The sequence below is a fragment of the Nilaparvata lugens genome, chromosome 3 (assembly GCF_014356525.2).
Source record: "Nilaparvata lugens isolate BPH chromosome 3, ASM1435652v1, whole genome shotgun sequence".
Taxonomy (NCBI): Eukaryota; Metazoa; Arthropoda; class Insecta; order Hemiptera; family Delphacidae; genus Nilaparvata; species Nilaparvata lugens.
Window position 1 is genome coordinate 73,021,160 of NC_052506.1, and position 19,157 is coordinate 73,040,316.

A 19,157-nucleotide genomic window follows, 5' to 3' on the forward strand; every position below is an offset into this window, starting at 1 on the left:
AGAGTCACTTTTACAAATATCTGTGAACATTACTACAAAACTACACGACTTGGAGCTGGCAGTCATGACAGGATTAGTAGATTTGAAGAATTTGTTATTAGCAACAGAAAATGTCCCTAGAAATAAGTTTAGTGTAGATTTGATCACTCCTTCTGAGTTAGTGAAACTACTTCTGAGTTAGGTCAAAGTCCAAACTAGTCTGCCAAGGGAAGACTATCACTACTATCAGCTAGCTCAGACTAGGGTAAACTCAGTGGATGGTGTCATCAAGACCTTGGTAGATCTTCCACTAACCAAAGCACACAGACCTATCAACTCATATGCATTTACATCAACCATACTTTCTCATCAGTAAGGATCAGCAGTGGTATGATCTGCTTACCAAATGTTTACCTGGTGAGGTAACCATTTACCCAGCACAGATGCCTGTCTTCAAAAGCCACAAGTAATCCTGCCTGAGTGTGCTCTTCCTGCAGGATTCAGCTGCAGCACTTCAACTCTGCCCCAGAACTGCATTACTGGGACAACCAACTGATACTTGGATCTGGGATGGACCCAGAAACACCTGGATATACAATGTGTCCACCTATGAGCAATTGGTGTCCCATTGCCGGCAAGGAGACAGGACTACTGTCACTCGAGAATAAATATTGTAGGAAATTATGTAAGCTTAAATTTGTTATATGACATTCAAGTCCTTAGGATACATAGTTTTTGAATTTTATGCACAAAGGGTAGGGGTGGGGACTTTTGATATGTTTACCTCCTTACTACCCTTAACAGAACTGCAGGGTGAAAAAATGTCTTCCCAACTTTTCCCTCTATAATCTTTCCTTGACTGGACTAATTCCTCACAAAGTAGTAAAATTTTGCCGATTCTGGTTCAGTGGTATAATTTTGCCGTTTTTGGCCCAGTATTATTTTTTGCCAATTCTGGCTCAGTAAAACGATTTTTCTGATCCTGGCACAGTAGTATAATTTTCTAAATGTTGATAGGGATTTTATAATTGTAAATAGTTTTTGTTAAGGGTAGTAAGGAATCGTTTTGGCAAGGCCACCTGTGTGCCCCACAAAGAGTGGAGAATAAACCTGCTTACTTGGGAATTTGTGTATATCTGCCTTAACACCCCACCTAAGTTTCGATTTCACAATTTTTTTTGTGAATAGGAAAATTATATGAAATTTTTTTAATAATAAGTTGAATTCGGGTAGTTTTACATTGTGTTCCAGTATAAATAATAAAACAAAACAATTAGGTTATTTTGATTCTTTATCTATGATGATAAGTGTTATCATCTGAAAATGTCAAAGCCTACAGTAGGCCTATCAAGAGGACAAGTTTTTGCTTCATTGTCTCCGTTTTGATGACAGTACTACTAGAGCAGAACGACAAGCTTGTGATCGATTGGCACCAATTTGGGATATTTTTGAACAATTTGTCAGTAATTGTAAGAAATGCTAAATCCCTGGTGAGAACCTAACAGTGTATGAGACACTACCAGGTTTTCGTGGCCATTGCTCTTTTTGTTAATACATCCCATCCAAGCCAAATAAATATGGCATAGAGTTATTTGCGCTTGTAGACTCCAGAATGGTTTATATTCTCAATTTGGAGGTGTATGCAGATGAACAGCCAGAAGGCCCATTTAAGAAGAGCAACAAACCAAGTGATTTTGTCATGAGAATGATGGAACCAGTTATTGGAAAAGGCAAGAATGTAACTGCAGACAACTGGTTCACTGACTTCAACCTGGTCAAGGAACTGAAAAATGAAAAGCTATCATGTAGGGACTGTGAGAGAAAATAAGACAGCCTTGCCAGCAGATTTTGTAAGCAAAAAGGGAAGAGCTCAGTACTCAAGCATTTTTGGTTTTTGTGACTGTCATTGATGACATACATCCCTCACAAAAATAAATGTGTCATCAATGCACAATGACAATGCTATTGAGGTTATGCTAGTTTGTTTACATACGCTCACTGTGACCCATGACCCAATGGTACTTCTGAGTCCAACTATATTTCAAGGCAATAATATTTATTAGGTTTCTTACAAAGCTGTACACTTGAATCATGCATTTTTCTCAAATATTCGCTACTAGGACTCAGTTTGTCCAGGAAGAAAGAAGGGCGACCCGTGTGCTGTTGATGTCCACTGTTTCCAATACCTTCCCATGGGAAACAATCAATTCAAACTGTCTTTTAGTGACGGTTTGAGGATTTGCCTAGAAGACCAAACAAAATTAAAAAAGAACAGATGCCATCACCATTATTCAAAGAAAGGATTCCACTTTCATCGTCCACCAAATGGAAATATTTACAAGAGTTGAAATACATAATTCCAGAGGATTACCACCACTTCTACGACTCCCTGCCTTACAAGAAGTAACTTTGAACAAAGAACTTTTTCAAAAGACTAATATTTCGATACTTAAATAATTAAACTGTGGTTTTAATGTGAGCTACATGCAAAAGGAGGCACATAAATGGAAGTGGGCAGGGCATGTGGCCAGAATGCAGGAGAACCGATAGACCAAAATCTGCACCGACTGAATACCGAGGAATATGAATCAGAGAGTCAGCTATGCATGGACCACTACGGCCAGAGACAGATAAATGTGGTGCAAAATAATGTCAAAATTATGAAAGGAACTTAATATAACTGTAGGGTAAACCAGGGGAATGGCGACACCCTGGGTAATACTGACACATCAATTTCTAGACAAGTTTGAGGTAATACCAGAAGAGCGCTAGTGCTAGAGTCTAGCGGAAGGCACTGTAACTAATGCTCAGTCAGTTGGTGTCAAGAAAACTGAGTACATGTGCTGCTATTGTATTTCACATTTTTCTTCAACTTTTGATGTAATATCCTGCTATCCCATCTTAAAAGGTATTTATCACTTCAAGTTATCAATAGTTAATAAGATTGTTACCAGTAGAAAGCATGGTTTTTAGCAAATAGTTTAGTGTGATTGTTTGTTCAATTTGATGAAGAGGCTTGCCTCACAACCAGTTCTGACACCATCTTGTCCTCTTGGGGTAATGCCAACACCCTCTACCTGGGGAATGCCGACATGTCGGTAATTCCCCAGTTCTTTTCTAAAATGGGATTGGCTAACACAATGTTGTTTATTTATTTGTAGATGGTGCATTCTAGAAAAAGAACAACTAATAAGGCGTCGTGGGATGAAAACACAATGAAAAAAGCGTTCCAGTTAGTTCATAATGGACGTTCGGTCAAAAGTGTTGCTGCTGAACTGAACATACCACGTATAACCCTGCATGATCGTCTTAAATCGGGTTCAACAGCAAATCCATCGTTAGGTAGAGAATCTATTTTCACACCTGAGCAAGAGGCAGAACTAGTTCACCATGTTAAACAATTGGCCAACATATTTTACGGAATAACTTTAGTAGAGTTAAGGAGATTAGCATTTGAACTTGCTGAATCTTTGAATCTGAACCACAATTTCAACAAGGAAACGAAAATGGCTGGAGAAGATTGGCTCAAAGGATTCCGCACCAGAAACCCAAGTTTGAGTTTAAGAAAACCCTCAGCAACCAGTATCAACCGAATCCTTGCCTTCAACAAAGAGGAAGTGGAGTTATTTTTTAAAAACCTGAATACTGTTTTTGAAAAAAATCATTTCCCTGCCACAAGAATTTTCAACATGGATGAAACTGGAATATCGACTGTTCAGAAACCTTGTAGAATATTAGCTCCAAAAGGTCAACATCAAGTTGGCTCTGCAACAAGTTGGGAACGAGGTCGAAACATTACTGTTATTTGTGCTTTTAGTGCTTCTGGATCATGTGGGTAGATGACACAAGTTGATAAGTCACATTTTTGACCATATTGAGTTATGCATATGGTTGTGTTCAGAAAAATTAGATCTATAAGATGGTATAACTAAATATGTTGTATCTCTTTAAATAGCTGAGATATAGGCCTTGCTTAAGCCTGATAGAGCATTTTCTTCCAAACCCCAAGTTGACAAATATTGATAAGTACATATATCTCAACACTCTTCTACCGGTTTGTATTATAATCCAATTATCAAAAGATGGCAAAATTTGATAAGTGTATGTACTGGTAGGCTATTATAAAATCTGGAAATCAATAACCCATATTGAGAACTACATAACCCATACAACTTTGCAAACAGTTCAAGTTTGGTTAACTTGATCAATACTTGTAAATAATATAAATTAATTGTTAATAAATATATTCAAATTTCTAAAAATTCGATTTTTAAGATATTTCCTATACTGTTACATTGTGATTTGAAACATTTGGCAGATGGCAAAACATGATATTTCTGACATCACTTGCAAAATTTCTCAATAGTTAATTTAAATAAATGTTTTATTCCTTGATATTTTATATTTAAATAGTCGAAGATCAGCTGATTATATTAGTGTAGAATGAGTAAGAAAAAATATTATAGATAATTTTTGCAGCCATGCCAAACTTTCAAATTGCTCTCCTGAAAAGTTTACAAATCATGACTTATCAGCTAGTGTCATCTACCCACAGTAATTTACATACCACCACTTTTCATATTCCCAAGGAAACGAATGTCTCCCCAGTTAGAGAGGGGTGGTCCAGCTGGAGCAGTTTATAAATCTTCCCCCAATGGATGGTCAAATGAAGAACTCTTTCTGGATTGGCTGAAGCACTTCATCAATGTAACAAAACCTACTCAAGATGAACCAATATTATTGATTATGGACAACCACGGCAGTCATATCACTCTTGAAAGCTACAACCTCAGCAAAGAAAACCACATTCATATTGTATCAATTCCACCACACTCTTCACACAGGCTTCAGCCTCTGGACTTGGCTTTTTTGGGCCATTGAAAAAATCCTTTAATAATCAATGTGACAGATTTTTGAGGTCCAACCGTTTCCAGAAGATTGATGTCTATGATATTGCTTCTATTTTCAATGAAGCATATGTCAAAGTTGCTACAATGGACAAAGGAGTTTCCGGTTTCAAAGCTGCTGGAATTTTCCCTTACAATCCAGAGAAATTCGGCGAAGTTGATTTTATTCCAGAAACTGAATGTCTGCCTCAAATTGTAATCGACACAGAACCTGTGAATGAAGATGACAACAATGTTGAAGCAGCTGAGACTAGACCTGATGCACCTACAACTCCTGAAATTTCGACTACAACAAAAACTGTGAATCCAAGTTTGAACTCACCTGACATTCATCAACATCCTGTGGCTGGTACATCTTCATCATCAACTGCTCCACATTTCCCACAGAAGCAGGCAAAAAAAAGGCCAAGCGTTGAACACCTCAAATTCAAGAAAAAACTAATGGAGATTTCCCCTGTAGTCCCAAGTACAAAAACCAATCAAGCCCAAACTAAAGGTCGTCCGAAACAGCACTCAACTATTGTCACTGGCACTCCCATGAAAGCTGTTTTACAAGAAGGGAAAAAAAAGAAAGAAGTGAAGGAATATAAAGCTAAAATAAAACTTGAAAAGCTAGTTGCAAACCCCAAAGTGTGTGTAAAAGAAAAACTGAAACAAATCAAGAAGGAAAAAGTGAAGAAAGTTGTAGCAGGTCAATGTGAAACAAAATCAAGACAACCAAAAATGAAAAGAAAAATAAACAAAATAAAGAAAACATGTAGAAGACAAATATCATTTGAAGAAACTTCATCTGAAGAAGAGATTGATGAGTCAGAACTGTGTGATGATGATGAAATGGATGATGCCATTGATTTATGTAGAAAAGACACTGAATTTTGTTTGGTGTGTGGAGAGCTTGGCACTAGAACAGAAATGTGGTACAGGTGTGTCGGTTGTGGAAATTGGGCACATGCTGAGTGCAGTGGATTTGACTCAGCTGATAACTATAAATGTGACTTTTGTGCAGCTTGAAATACCAATATCAGTTGGAACTCTTTTTATGAAAATTCTAAACACAGTTAGTTATTCTATTTTTGGTCAAAATTTGCTTTCACTCACTAAGTATCTTTTATTTACTTTGATTATTAATAAAACATTATCATAGCATTGAAAGGAATAAATTATTCTATAACCTTTACCAGTTACAACTAATGTTGGCATTACCCCAATCATATGTCGGAATTACCCAGGTTCATGGGGCAATACAAACAGGTGGTTGATTTTTTTTCAAAATGATATTAACTCAAAATGTACAACTTTGTATGGGAACACATATGCATAATACATAGTCTATATGTTCAGGTACAATTAGATTACAGTGTGCATTCCATTGTTGTTCGTATAAAGAAAAAAAATGAAAATTCCTTAAGGTGTCGCCATTCCCCTGGTTTACCCTATATAAACTGTTATCTACCTCAAGTAGAGAGGCTTTTGTTCTATACGAAGGTCAATAAAGCTATTATTATTATTATTATTATTATTATTATTATTATTATTTAATAAAATATCTTTTTCATATTCAGCAAGTCGATCTGGTTGTCTTATTGACTTAATCCTTAAGATCAACACTTATCTAAAACTAACTTTAGCTTAACATCACGTATCTCAAAAAATTGTCAATACTTCAAAGAGGGAAAATATTCCATTTAAAATAACGTTTTAGTTTAAAAACCAAATTGGTTTTCTAATTTTATGCTATTTTCTTTTTTTAGTTCTAGTGAATTTGAAAAAAAAAATCATGTTATTTTGCTCTCCTGAAAAATTGCTAATTTTGAGATACGTGGTGTTGGAATTTAGCCATTGATATACAGAATTGATGAATCAATCATCAATATTATAGAAGAATTACCAATCGACTATGAAATTGACACAGACATTGAATCACATGAGGATGAAGTGATAGTTACCAGCAGTGCTAAACAGAATGCAGATGATATTTGTACTTTTGATGCCGTTTTTAAGAGAAAATTCTTTGACAAGAAGAAGAAGAAAAAGAGGGTTCTCTGGAACTATAGTATCTATATAAATTCCATGAGTCTTACAGGTTATAGCCAGCACTATGTAATAGTTGATATTTCCACTCATGTAACTAAACTTTGACTACACATATTATGACTAATTAAATATTAGGATCGGTATTCACTATTAATTTGTGTCTGTAATTATTTTTTCAAATGAATGAGTTGTACTCAAGTATGAAGTTGTACTCTTAAATGAATCAGTGTTTTTTAAAAGGGCGCCTGAAAATGCATTTTATACATAACCAATGCCAGCTGAAAGTTCTTGGTTTTTTTAAAAGGACTGATTTGCTTCAAATCCGCCCCTTTAAAAAAATCATTAGCTATTGCTGGATGAATCAGCTGTTCACAGCATTGTGTCGTGATTTGCAACCTAACCTATATTATTTAGACTTTACGGGTACTTAAGTGTATACAGTGTTTGTTACTGTGTGATTTAACTTATTTTCGCCATGGAAATTATTCTAAGTCCTAGAAAAAGGAAACAAAGTAATCCTTGTGAATACAAACAGAACAAGATAAAACAAGCACGTGTGAAGGGACTATATTACATCAATCACAAGGGAAATGAAGTTCCACCAAGGCATCCTGAGTTTACATGCAGGTAAGGTTCACCTTTCATTATAATTTGAATGATATTAAGCTTATTTTTAAATGAGATATTTGATGCAAGTTTATATTTGTTAGTTTTATAACATCTTTGTTATGGGCCTATTTTGATAATTATGTTAATCTAGTTAAACATGAAACCAAAAGCTTCCTTCAATAGGCAATAGACAATCTTTATTGGTTAATTGGCACTTAATATGCATTTAACCTTGTCGATACCTTTAGTAGGCTAATGAGGTTAGTAAAATAGTCTATTTAGCCTAAACCCTACATGCTAGACAAGAAGACTAGAGTCAACATTTCTGAAGAATTAGATTATTCAAGCTATAATACCTTATAGATTCATATGAGATTGAAATTACTGAGGTATTGCAATTATTGAAATGCTAATGAATCAATTATTATTATTAAACTAAAATCCAAATTTAATGCAGTTTATCAACCCAAAGACTTACAACAGGGTAAACAGCTAGATGGAAATAGCTAGTTGTCAATATTTGCAGTAGCAGAAGTCTGCGAGGTGATTTAAAGCATTTAATTGGGATTTTTGTTTAATGATAATCACTTATGCCTACTCTAAGTCTAGATATAGGCTATGCAGCTATATCATTATATATATCTGACATTCAGTTTTCTATATTGTAGGCATAGCCTACATTAGGTTTGTTTATTTCCAGTGGTTTGCAAACTTGTGATTGTTTTAGTACAATTCTGGTGAGTTCTGAGGCAATTTGATTGTTTGTTCATGATAAAACAAACCACTAGAATAAAAGCTTATCTAAAGCCCTTTTATTCTCCTGTTTTTTTCAGGTGCAAGAAAAAGTGTTTGGACAGCTTTGGAGGAGACAACTGCGTGGATATCTTTTCAACATTTTATGATATGAAGAGCAAGGATCAACAAGATCTTTTCATCCAAGGATTACTAGATGTCACCAAAGTCAAGAGAAGAGTACCAACCCAAAAGGATCTCGAACAACCAAAGCAGCTAAATAGTTTTTCCTACCATGTTATTTTAGGCAATAAGCGAGTTGAGGTGTGTTGCAATGCATTTTTACTGTATTTTGTATCAGTGAAAAGCGATTACGAAGAATAAGGAACCTTTAAGTCATTGGAAAAACACCTGAAGACAAGCTTTAAAAGGGGAAGTAGATTTAAATCTGTTTGGATTGATTGGTTTTAAAAAATTATGAGAGTTCATGTATCAACAGAAATAATGAACAACAAGTATGATGTGATAATTGGTTGTGATATGATGAGAGATCTTGGAGCTGCTCCTATCAATATAAATGGTCAATGGATAATCAAGTTGGGGGATAGAAATTATAAATCGAAAAATTCAATTGCTAAAGAAAAACATTTACTAATGGGTTCCATTGTGAGAGGAAATTGTAATGAACAATTTATAGACAAGGAACAAGAAAAATTAGCATTCTATATGCTGAAAAGTATAAGGACACTTTATATAATGATTGATTGATTGATTGATTGAGTACTTTATTTATGTAGATTACAATATATACTGGCTTATACACTTATATACAATAGCTTACAATACAGCAAAATTATAGATGAATTTACATAATATAGACTAAGAAAATAACTATTGAACTGTATATGATATGAAAAAGCAATTTGTAATATAATAACTATCGATAATAATCATGTTGTTATGCATCTACATAAATTGGCGGAGCTTTGGACATATCAATGTCCATTCTTTGGGAAGAATATTAAAAATATCCTCCCACTAACTCTCTACCAAAACGTTGATTTCGTTATTTAAACTAAGGATTTATTTATTAATAGAAATATTGTAAAAGTTTTAATCAATATGAATATTGAAGAGAAAAAAAAAACAGAAAATTGATAAAGTAAAATAATTATATAGGTAGATAAGATCAAATAATTGATTAATAAAATGAAGTAGGCTGAAAGTAGATCAGGGTTATCAAATTTCAGTAATATACAGCAGTATGCAGTGGATAATTGAAATAACATGAGTTTATATAATATATATATACAATTCGTTCTATAATGAAGAAGAGAGTCTGACAACAACAGGGAGAGTTCAGCACTCAATTCAATTAAAGTCATCAAAACCAATATTTATAAAAGCCAGAAAAAAATCATTAGAGAACACATTAAGGATATGCTAGAACAGGGCATTATAAAAAAGTCTATCTCTCCATTTTGTAATCCATTATGGGTTGTACCAAAAAGTCTTCCCCTGGAGAACCGCCAAAACATAGGGTGGTTGTAGATTTCAGAGTTTTAAATGATCAAACAGAGTTGGAGAGATATCCCCTTCCAAGGCTAGAGGATATGATTGACAGAATGCACGGAGCTAAAGTTTTCAGCACTCTGGATCTAAAGTCGGGATACCATCAAATAAGAATGAATCCAAGGGAAATGGAGAAGACAGCATTTAGCTTTGAGAGAGGACATTATGAATTTACAAGGATGCCTTTTGGGTTGAAAAACGCAGTACCAACGTTTCAAAGGCTGATGGATGAGTTTTTAGAAGACATAATGAAGAAGCAATACAAATCTACATGGATGATATCATTGTGTTCAGCAAGAATCTCGAAGATCATAAAGCACATCTCACACAGTTATTTGAAAGAATAAGGAAGTTTGGCCTTAAGCTGTCAAGGAAAAAACTAACTTGTGTCAATCTGAAGTGAAATTCATGGGTCATGTGATTTCGGAAAGTGGAGTTCGTCCTGACAGCCAGAAAATTAGTGCAATAAAAGACATTCCAATTCCAAAGAACTTGAAAGAGATAAAAACATTTTTAGGCATGGTCGGCTATTATAGAAAATTCATTCACAAATTTGCACAGATGACTGAACCATTAACAAACTTATTAAAAGGAGGTGTGAAGTTCCACATATCATCAGATGTTATCCAAGCAGTTGAAAAGTGTAAAGAAGCAATTTGTTCAACGCCTATACTTCAGTTTCCAGATCTTCAACAACCCTTTACATTAACAACAGATGCTAGTGGGGAAGCAATAGGAGGTGTACTATCCCAAAATGAGAAACCGTTGCTTTTGCAAGCAGGAAACTTACTCCGGCCGAGAGGCGTTATAGTACAATTGAAAGGGAATTTCTTGCTATTGTATGGTGTGTTGAGAATTTTAGACCATACCTTTACGGAATGAATTTGTGCTAAGAACAGATCACATGCCACTTTTATGGATGAATAAGCTGAAAGAAACATCCGCCAGGATAACCAAGTGGAAAGAAAAATTGGCTGTTACTCATTCAAAATTCAACACATTAAAGGAGTAGATAATGTAGTTGCTGATTGTTTATCTCGGAATATAAATCCTCTACAAGTGAAGCAAATTAATTTGGAAGTGATGGAAAATTGCATTATAAATGATAAACGTAATCAAATAATTCTTGAAAGACAAAACTTTGGAGGTATAACAAAAACTACCCATCGTTATGGCCCAATTCATACTTATACAATTACAATTGGCCCTCAGGCGACAGATGATGAACTGAAACATACAATAAAGCAGTTGATGGTAAGGGGAAAGTTTATTTTATATTTTCCAAGGAAAAAGATTTTATTGATAAAATTAAGAGCTTTCATAAAGATGAATGCTGGGACTCAAAATACACTTGATAATTTGTGATAGACAAGTTAAAACAGTTGAAGATAGAAGAGAACAACAAGAAGTTGTAGAACAATATCACATTGGAAGGACCAACCATAGAGGGGAAAAGGAAACGTTGCAACACCTGAAACGGCAGTATTATTGGCTGAATATGGCCAAAACAATAAGAAATGTGCTGGGAAAGTGTGCAGCATGCAATATAGCAAAATATGACAGAAAGCCTTACAAGACGCCTCAGATGGTCACACCTACTCCCGCAAGACCAGCAGAAATAATTCAAGTTGACATTTTCTATTACAATAAACTGAAGTATCTTACTACAATCGATTATTTTACAAGGCTTGCTTCTGCATGGATTTTAAAGAATAAAACAGCCAAGTGCATGGAACAAAATTTACTAGCATTTTTTGGGCTCTTCAATACCCCCAACATGTTGTTAATGGATAAAGGAAAAGAATTCGACAACAATCGGATCAAAAAACTTTTAGAGGAACTTGGTATCGACAGCCACTTCACTACAGTAGGACATCCGCAATCTCATGGAATGATGGAACGTTTACATAGCACGCTAACTGAACATTTGCACTTATTAGAAGTTGATAGAAACATCTGTGGGGAAGAAGCAATGGCAAGAGCTATTCTGGCATATAATAGTAGCATACATTCTTCAACAAATTTTTCACCATTTGAGTTAGTTGAGCATCCAGATGAGCATAGAGAAGTGGAGAGAAAAATCATGAACGAGAAAGTTCGGAGGACAAAAAAGTATAATTTGGAGGTGGCTGAAGACATGAATAAAATAAAAGTAGGTGACATAATATTCAAGAAAAATCATCACAAGAGAACGAAATCGGATCATAGATTTGTTGGACCATATGAAGTGATTGATCTACTACATAGGAACCGAGTGGAGGTAAAAAAGCAACAAAACAATGGACGAGGTAGACATGAAATTGTGCATTTGAGTGAGATTAGAAGATCGAAAAGGAACTATAGATGAAGGAACTATGAAGATGAGTAAGGAAAGATTTCCAAAATGTTTTTATTATGTTGTTTTCCATGTTTTGTTTTTATGAGTTCTATTTACATCTCTATAATAGAGATAGTAAAGACTGGAGGGGGGTAGTTACGGAAGCCTCAGCTGACGTCTTTCACTATCTCTATGGAGACAGCTAAGATTATGATGTTGATTAAATAAACAATCATTCTTTGTCTGAGTTTGAATGAGACGTTTTATTCCTATCTACTTAACTTGTATATACAGTGTTTGTTACTGTGTGATTTAACTTATTTTTGCCATGGAAATTATTCCAAGTCCTAGAAAAAGGAAACAAAGTAATCCTTGTGAATACAAACAGAACAAGATAAAACAAGCACGTGTGAAGGGACTATCTTACATCAATCACAAGGGAAATGAAGTTCCATCAAGGCATCCTGAGTTTACATGCAGGTAAGGTTCACCTTTCATTATAATTTGAATGATATTAAGCTTATTTTTAAATGAGATATTTGATGCAAGTTTATATTTGTTAGTTTTATAACATCTTTGTTATGGGCCTATTTTGATAATTATGTTAATCTAGTTAAACATGAAACCAAAAGCTTCCTTCAATAGACAATCTTTATTGGTTAATTGGCACTTAATATGCATTTAACCTTGTCAATACCTTTAGTAGGCTAATGAGTTTAGTAAAATAGTCTATTTAGCCTAAACCCTACATGATAGACAAGAAGACTAGAGTAAACATTTCTGAAGAATTACATTATTCAAGCTATATGTGCCTACTCTAAGTCTTGATATAGGCTATGCAGCTATATCATTATATATATCTGACATTCAGTTTTCTATATTGTAGGCATAGCCTACATTAGGTTTGTTTATTTCCAGTGGTTTGCAAACTTGTGATTGTTTTAGTACAATTCTGGTGAGTTCTGAGGCAATTTGATTGTTTGTTCATGATAAAACAAACCACTAGAATAAAAGCTTATCTAAAGCCCTTTTATTCTCCTGTTTTTTTCAGGTGCAAGAAAAAATGTTTGGACAGCTTTGGAGAAGACAACTGCGTGGATATCTTTTCAACATTTTATGATATGAAGAGCAAGGATCAACGAGATCTTTTCATCCAAGGTTCCTTATTATTCCAAGGATTACTAGATGTCACCAAAGTCAAGAGAAGAGTACCAACCCAAAAGGATCTTGAACAACCAAAGCAGCTAAATAGTTTTTCCTACCATGCTATTTTAGGCAATAAACGAGTTGAGGTGTGTTGCAATGCATTTTTATCTGTATTTTGTATCAGTGAAAAGCGATGACGAAGAATAAGGAACCTTAAGTCATTGGAAAAACACCTGAAGACAAGAGAGGAAAAGGTGTTTCTCACAACCTACCTCAAAATGTTCATGACATTGTAAGTGATCACATACGATCGTTTCCGTTGAAAGAATATCATTATTCAGTGAAGAAAATATATTACCTCAATGCAAATTTAAATATTAAGACAATATGTGAGCTTTTCTGTCAAAAACAACCTGAAGTTAAGGTGAGCAAATCTTTTTATTGGAACCATTTTAAAACAAATTTCAACTATCGGTTTGGCCGACCACAAGTGGACACTTGCTGCAAGTGCGAGCAACTAAATATCAAAATTAAATCCCCACATCTCAATGAAACAGCAAAGAGGGCCGCTCAGGCTGAATTAGCTGTTCACAAGCGTAAGAGCAACAAATTTTACAATGCACTAAAACATGAGACGTCAGATGATGGTTCAAAAGAAAAGCATGTTTTATCACTAGCGTTTGATTTTATGAAAACAATAAGCTTGCCTAAGATACCAGTCCAACAACTATATTACATGCGCCAACTGTCAGTCAATGTATTTTCTATACATAACATTAAAGAAGGGAAAAGTAACATATATTTGTACCATGAAGGACAAGGGAAAAAAGGTCCTAATGAACTTTGTACTTTTTTAAATGACTTTTTAAGCTCAGTTCCCCCAAAGTATACTACATTGCGTTTGTTCTGTGACAACTGCAGCGGACAAAATAAAAACCAAACCCTTTCACGTTTTTGTTTATACTCAACAGACAGTGGTAGATTCGATAAAGTGGAACAGTTTTTTCCAATGAGGGGACACAGCTTTCTCCCATGTGATAGAGATTTTGGTATAATTTCTAGGGCTCTAAAAACCCATGATCGACTTTATGACATCCATCAACTAACCGAGCTTATTATTACAAGCTCAAACTCGGATAAATTCATTGTAAGAGAAATCTTCGATGCTACTGAAATCTATGATTTTAAAACGTGGAGTAGCCAACACTACAAAAAGTCTTCCATTTCTGCAGAAACTAGACGAAAAATACCCCTAAAGAACAAAAGGTATACTTCTCCATTAGCAATCTTTTTCATTTCGTTTATGAACACAATAAAAAAGGCTATGTCAAGGGATTTAGCAATATACATGGTTTGGTCTGCCATACCTTCTTCATGGCCAAACACCATGGTGATGTACCACAAGCAAACAGAATAGCTTACCCTAGTGGCAAAGTTTCACTTAAAAAAGCCAAAGTTGATGACCTCAAAAAATTGAATGAATTCATACCCGACTCATTTCAGGATTTTTATGGTGAACTGTACTCTTGGCCCACCACTGAAAGTGAAAATCTCCCTGATAGTGACTTTGAAATTATGACGGATAAATAATTACATAATACCCAGGCTTCATGATTTTTTTAAGGTTTTTCAGTTGTGATCATAAGATGCAATTATGTAACTGCATATATTTTCTATCACATACAAATAATGGTTTCAAACAATACATACTTGAATAATTTTGAAAGAGTTATATCATTTCATATTCCTAAAAACTTTGGATTTTTTAAAAGGGCAGATTTTTAAAAATTCAAAAATTATTTATGGATTACTACTAACTTTTTTAAGTAACTAAACTGCACTACAATGTTCCTAGTACATACTTCTAATAATGAAAAATGACAGAAAAAATATATATTGAATAGGAAAGAATAAATAAAGTTTTTCTTAATTTCCCAAAAATAGTGTTGAGTGCAAATCCGCCCTTTTAAAAAACACTGATTCAAATATTGTAATAATTTTTTTTTGTAATTTGTGACAAAGGTTTGACTTCCGACGACCTCAGAAGTGGCTAAAATGAAAAATATTTTATTCTATTTTATAATACGTACATTTGAATACAGCCCTATTTCTGTGGCAGATATTGAAAATAGGTGGTTGTCTGAGTACATTTAAAATGAATCTACCATTCCAATTAGCCTCTAGACATGACAATATATTTCTTGCTTCATTCGTCACTAATCTGGATGATCGGCACCTTCTTCCAACTCTCAGTTTTGTAATATCAGTCATCTGCAACTACAATGGGAAAATATCTAGCCTTCTACTAATTTAAACTTTCACTAAAATTCATCCCTTAACAGACAAAATGAACGCCTACAAAGTAAATCGTATGGAGTGAGAAACATATGCTTAATAATAATTATTATTGAACGAAAATTAAAATTAAATGCTGTAGTTCACCACGAAGACTTCTGCTACTGCAAATATTGACAACAGGGTAAACAGCTAGATGGAAATTCGATGAGAGCTACTATTCAAAAATTATTTGTCAGCCCGGGAATCGAACCCAGTACCTCCTAATTGCCGGTCAAGAATGCTTACCCTTACACCAAACTGACAATCTCTGGATAGCAGCGCTCACTTTATACGAAGCCATAGAGGCCAGCCAGTCTACAGATGGAAATTACTGAGATATTGCAATTATTCAAATGCTAATGAATTAATAATTATTATTAAACGAAAATCCAAATTAAATGCTGTATAAAATCCAAATTTAATTTGCATTAAATTTGGATTTTCATTTAATAATTATTATTAATTCATTAGCATTAATTTGAATATTTAGCATATTTCTGGTTATACGGCAATTAATAAGTATTCTAAACAGAACAAATGCGATGGCTTATGCATGAACATAAAAGACAGTATGAGATTCAATAAAGTTGATCTGGATATTTCTGATGCTAATGTAATAAGTGCTGACCTAAAAATTGATGATTTTATTTTGAGGGTGATTGGGGTTTGTAAGTCACCTAGTAAGCATAACATTGATAATTTTCTTGATAGTCTAAGTGATGAAATCAGTAACATTCCAAATGTATGTGTGGCTGGAGACATGAATATAAACACTCATTCAACTAGTGTTTCTGTTCAAGATTATTTGCATATTTTGAATAGCAATGGTTTTAAATCCTATATTAATGGTGATACCAGAGTTACTAGTACAACCAAATCTTGCATAGATAACATTTTCTTTAAAAATGTTAATCACATTTCAACATTCATGATATAAGGGTATACAGAGGCGCAGAATGTGGAACTGATCATCATCTACTCAAAATGGAAGTGCAACTACCTATTAAAATAACGTGCGACCGTATGGAGGATAATAATAACACAGACGAATCTGGCAGATTAGACCAGAGGAAGTATATGACAGAGAGTTTAGAGGATGACTCAGTAAGCTTTCTTTATAAATTGAGACTATCTTCCAAGCTTCAAACTCGCACAACAGGTACGGCAGAAGAAGAGTATGGTGCATTGAAAGAAGCAATACATACTGCAGCTGGAGAAGCTCTTGGCGAACGTGAAAAACAGGTAGGAAAAAAGAGAAACTCTTGGTGGACGGAAAGCATTGAGAAAATTGTTTCGGAGAAGAAAAGGCTTTACAACAACTGGCTAGTATCAAAGGATGAACAAGACAGAAAATTGTATCAGCAGAAACGAAAAGAAGTCAAAATTAAGGTACAGCAATTAAAGAATGAAGAATGGGAGAAACATGCGCAAGGATTGATCAGTACATTGGTGGAACAAGGACAAAAGAGGCATGGAATGTTTTTAAGAACCTAAGGAAGGAAAGAAAGGGCATAGCAATCGATATGATAGGTATTGATAGATGGAGAAATTACTTTGCTGAGATTTTAAAGGAAGATAGAGAAGAGTATTTGAAAGCGTGGGAAGAATCAGAACCAGTCGGCCAAATAGAAGAAATAACAACAAGAGAAGTGCAAGAGAGTCTCAGAGAAATGAAGAGTGGTAAATCACCAGGTCCTGGAGGTATCCCTGTTGAGCTCCTAAAGCATGCAACTTCCAGAACTTTAGAAATTCTAGCATATATATTTAATAGATGCCTGTTTATGCACGATAAAATTCCCAAGATTGGAAGCTTGGCTTTTTGACACCTATCCACAAGAAGGGACCACATGATGACTGTGCAAATTATAGAGGTATCACAGTATTAGCTACAATGGGGAGACTGTACGGACGCATAAAAAGAAAGAGAATTGAAAAAGAAATCAATATAGGAGAAGAACAAAGTGGATTTACCGCAGGACGCTCGTAATGACAATATGTTACATTAGAACACTCATTGAAAAGAGGAAACTGATGAATTTGGAAACCCACTTGATATTTATCGATCTGGAGAAAGCTTTTGATACTGTACCAATACAGAGACTTTTCGAAATTCTAGACAAATCAGCTATTAACGAACATTATATTTCTGCTGTCAAAGAAATTTACAAGGACCAAGAAAATGTTATAAAAATCGGAAACAGAGTGTCAAAACCATTTGGTACAAATAAGGGCGTACGTCAAGGCTGTTGCCTCTCTCCAACCCTGTTCAAAATCTACCTTGAGGATATATTACAAGAATGGAAAAGAAAATGTAAATGTATGGGTATCCCAATAAATAACGAATATATTTACTCACTCTTGTTCGCTGATGATCAAGTAATAATGGCTGGTGATGAACATGATATTCATTACATGATCAGGAAGCTTGCTGATTCTTATGAAGGAAATGGAATGAAAATAAATTTCAAGAAGACCAAATACCTAGTCCCGGAGGTACAGCTAAGGATCTACAAATGGAGATCATAAGGTGATGCAATGTGTGAATATAAATACCTGGGCAGTGTGTAATATCATCAGAGAGCAATTCCAAGAGAGAGATCACAAGTAGAATTGGACAGGCTCTGTTCCTAACCAGAATGATTATGTAATCCGTATATAAATTCCACTATTTTATGAGGCCGACCTGATCCCTTGAAGTTGAGGCTACTATTAAAACAATTGTAGTCCTGGAATCGATGGTCTAAGTAATATTGCACTAAGGAAAATAGCACATTCCATATCAAAGTCTCAATTGATATATTCATATCCAATAGATGTTTTGAGGAGGGATATTTCCCAAAGCATTTCAAAGCAGCCAAAATAAAACCTCTTTTCAAACAAGGTGACCCTACTAATCCCTGTAGCTATAGACCAATTAGGGGCGATTGCTGAGATCGGGTCTGGCTAACCCCGGCGCAACGTTGGTCTAGCGCAACTATGGTCTCGTCTAAAAAATCGGTTTTCTGAGATCGGGTTCAACCGCCGGTCATCTCTTGGTCGAGAACTTTGATCCGCAGGGTTTGCCAGACCGACGCTGGAGTTTAGCCAGACCGAGGCGCAACTGGAGGAATCCACAGGGAATTTTTGTCGCAATGTTGGCAGCAGCCGTCTCGAATGCTACTAGACTACCACGCTGTCTGCATTCATTCCCTTCGCCACCCTGCTGCCACCCTCAGTTATTTATTCCAATATCCTGATTAATGTTGTTTTATAATTAATGTAGTGTATTAATAGGCTAGTGTATTAGTGTTAGTGTAGGTAGTTATAGGCAGTAGAAATACCAGAGTCAAAAAAAAGAATAGACTTCACCAAAATTTAACTGACATTGATCAAGTCTCTAGTTGTTAGCCGACCCATCATCGAAAAAAAATTACATGATCAAAAAACTGAGAACTTGAGAAAAATAATGATTGAGAGCTCGACGAGAGCGGTCGTATCGGAGTGGTTGCTGAGTCAGCTGTGCAAAGTTTAAACGTTCCGTAACA

General features: G+C 34.9%; 1 protein-coding gene across 1 annotated transcript in view; it reads right to left on the bottom strand.

Annotated features, from left to right (window-relative positions):
* The window catches only part of LOC111061354 (NF-kappa-B inhibitor-interacting Ras-like protein 2), a 42,377-nt gene that overhangs the window by 6,237 nt on the left and 16,983 nt on the right, over nucleotides 1-19,157 (bottom strand). The gene's annotated exons all lie outside the window — the stretch shown is intronic.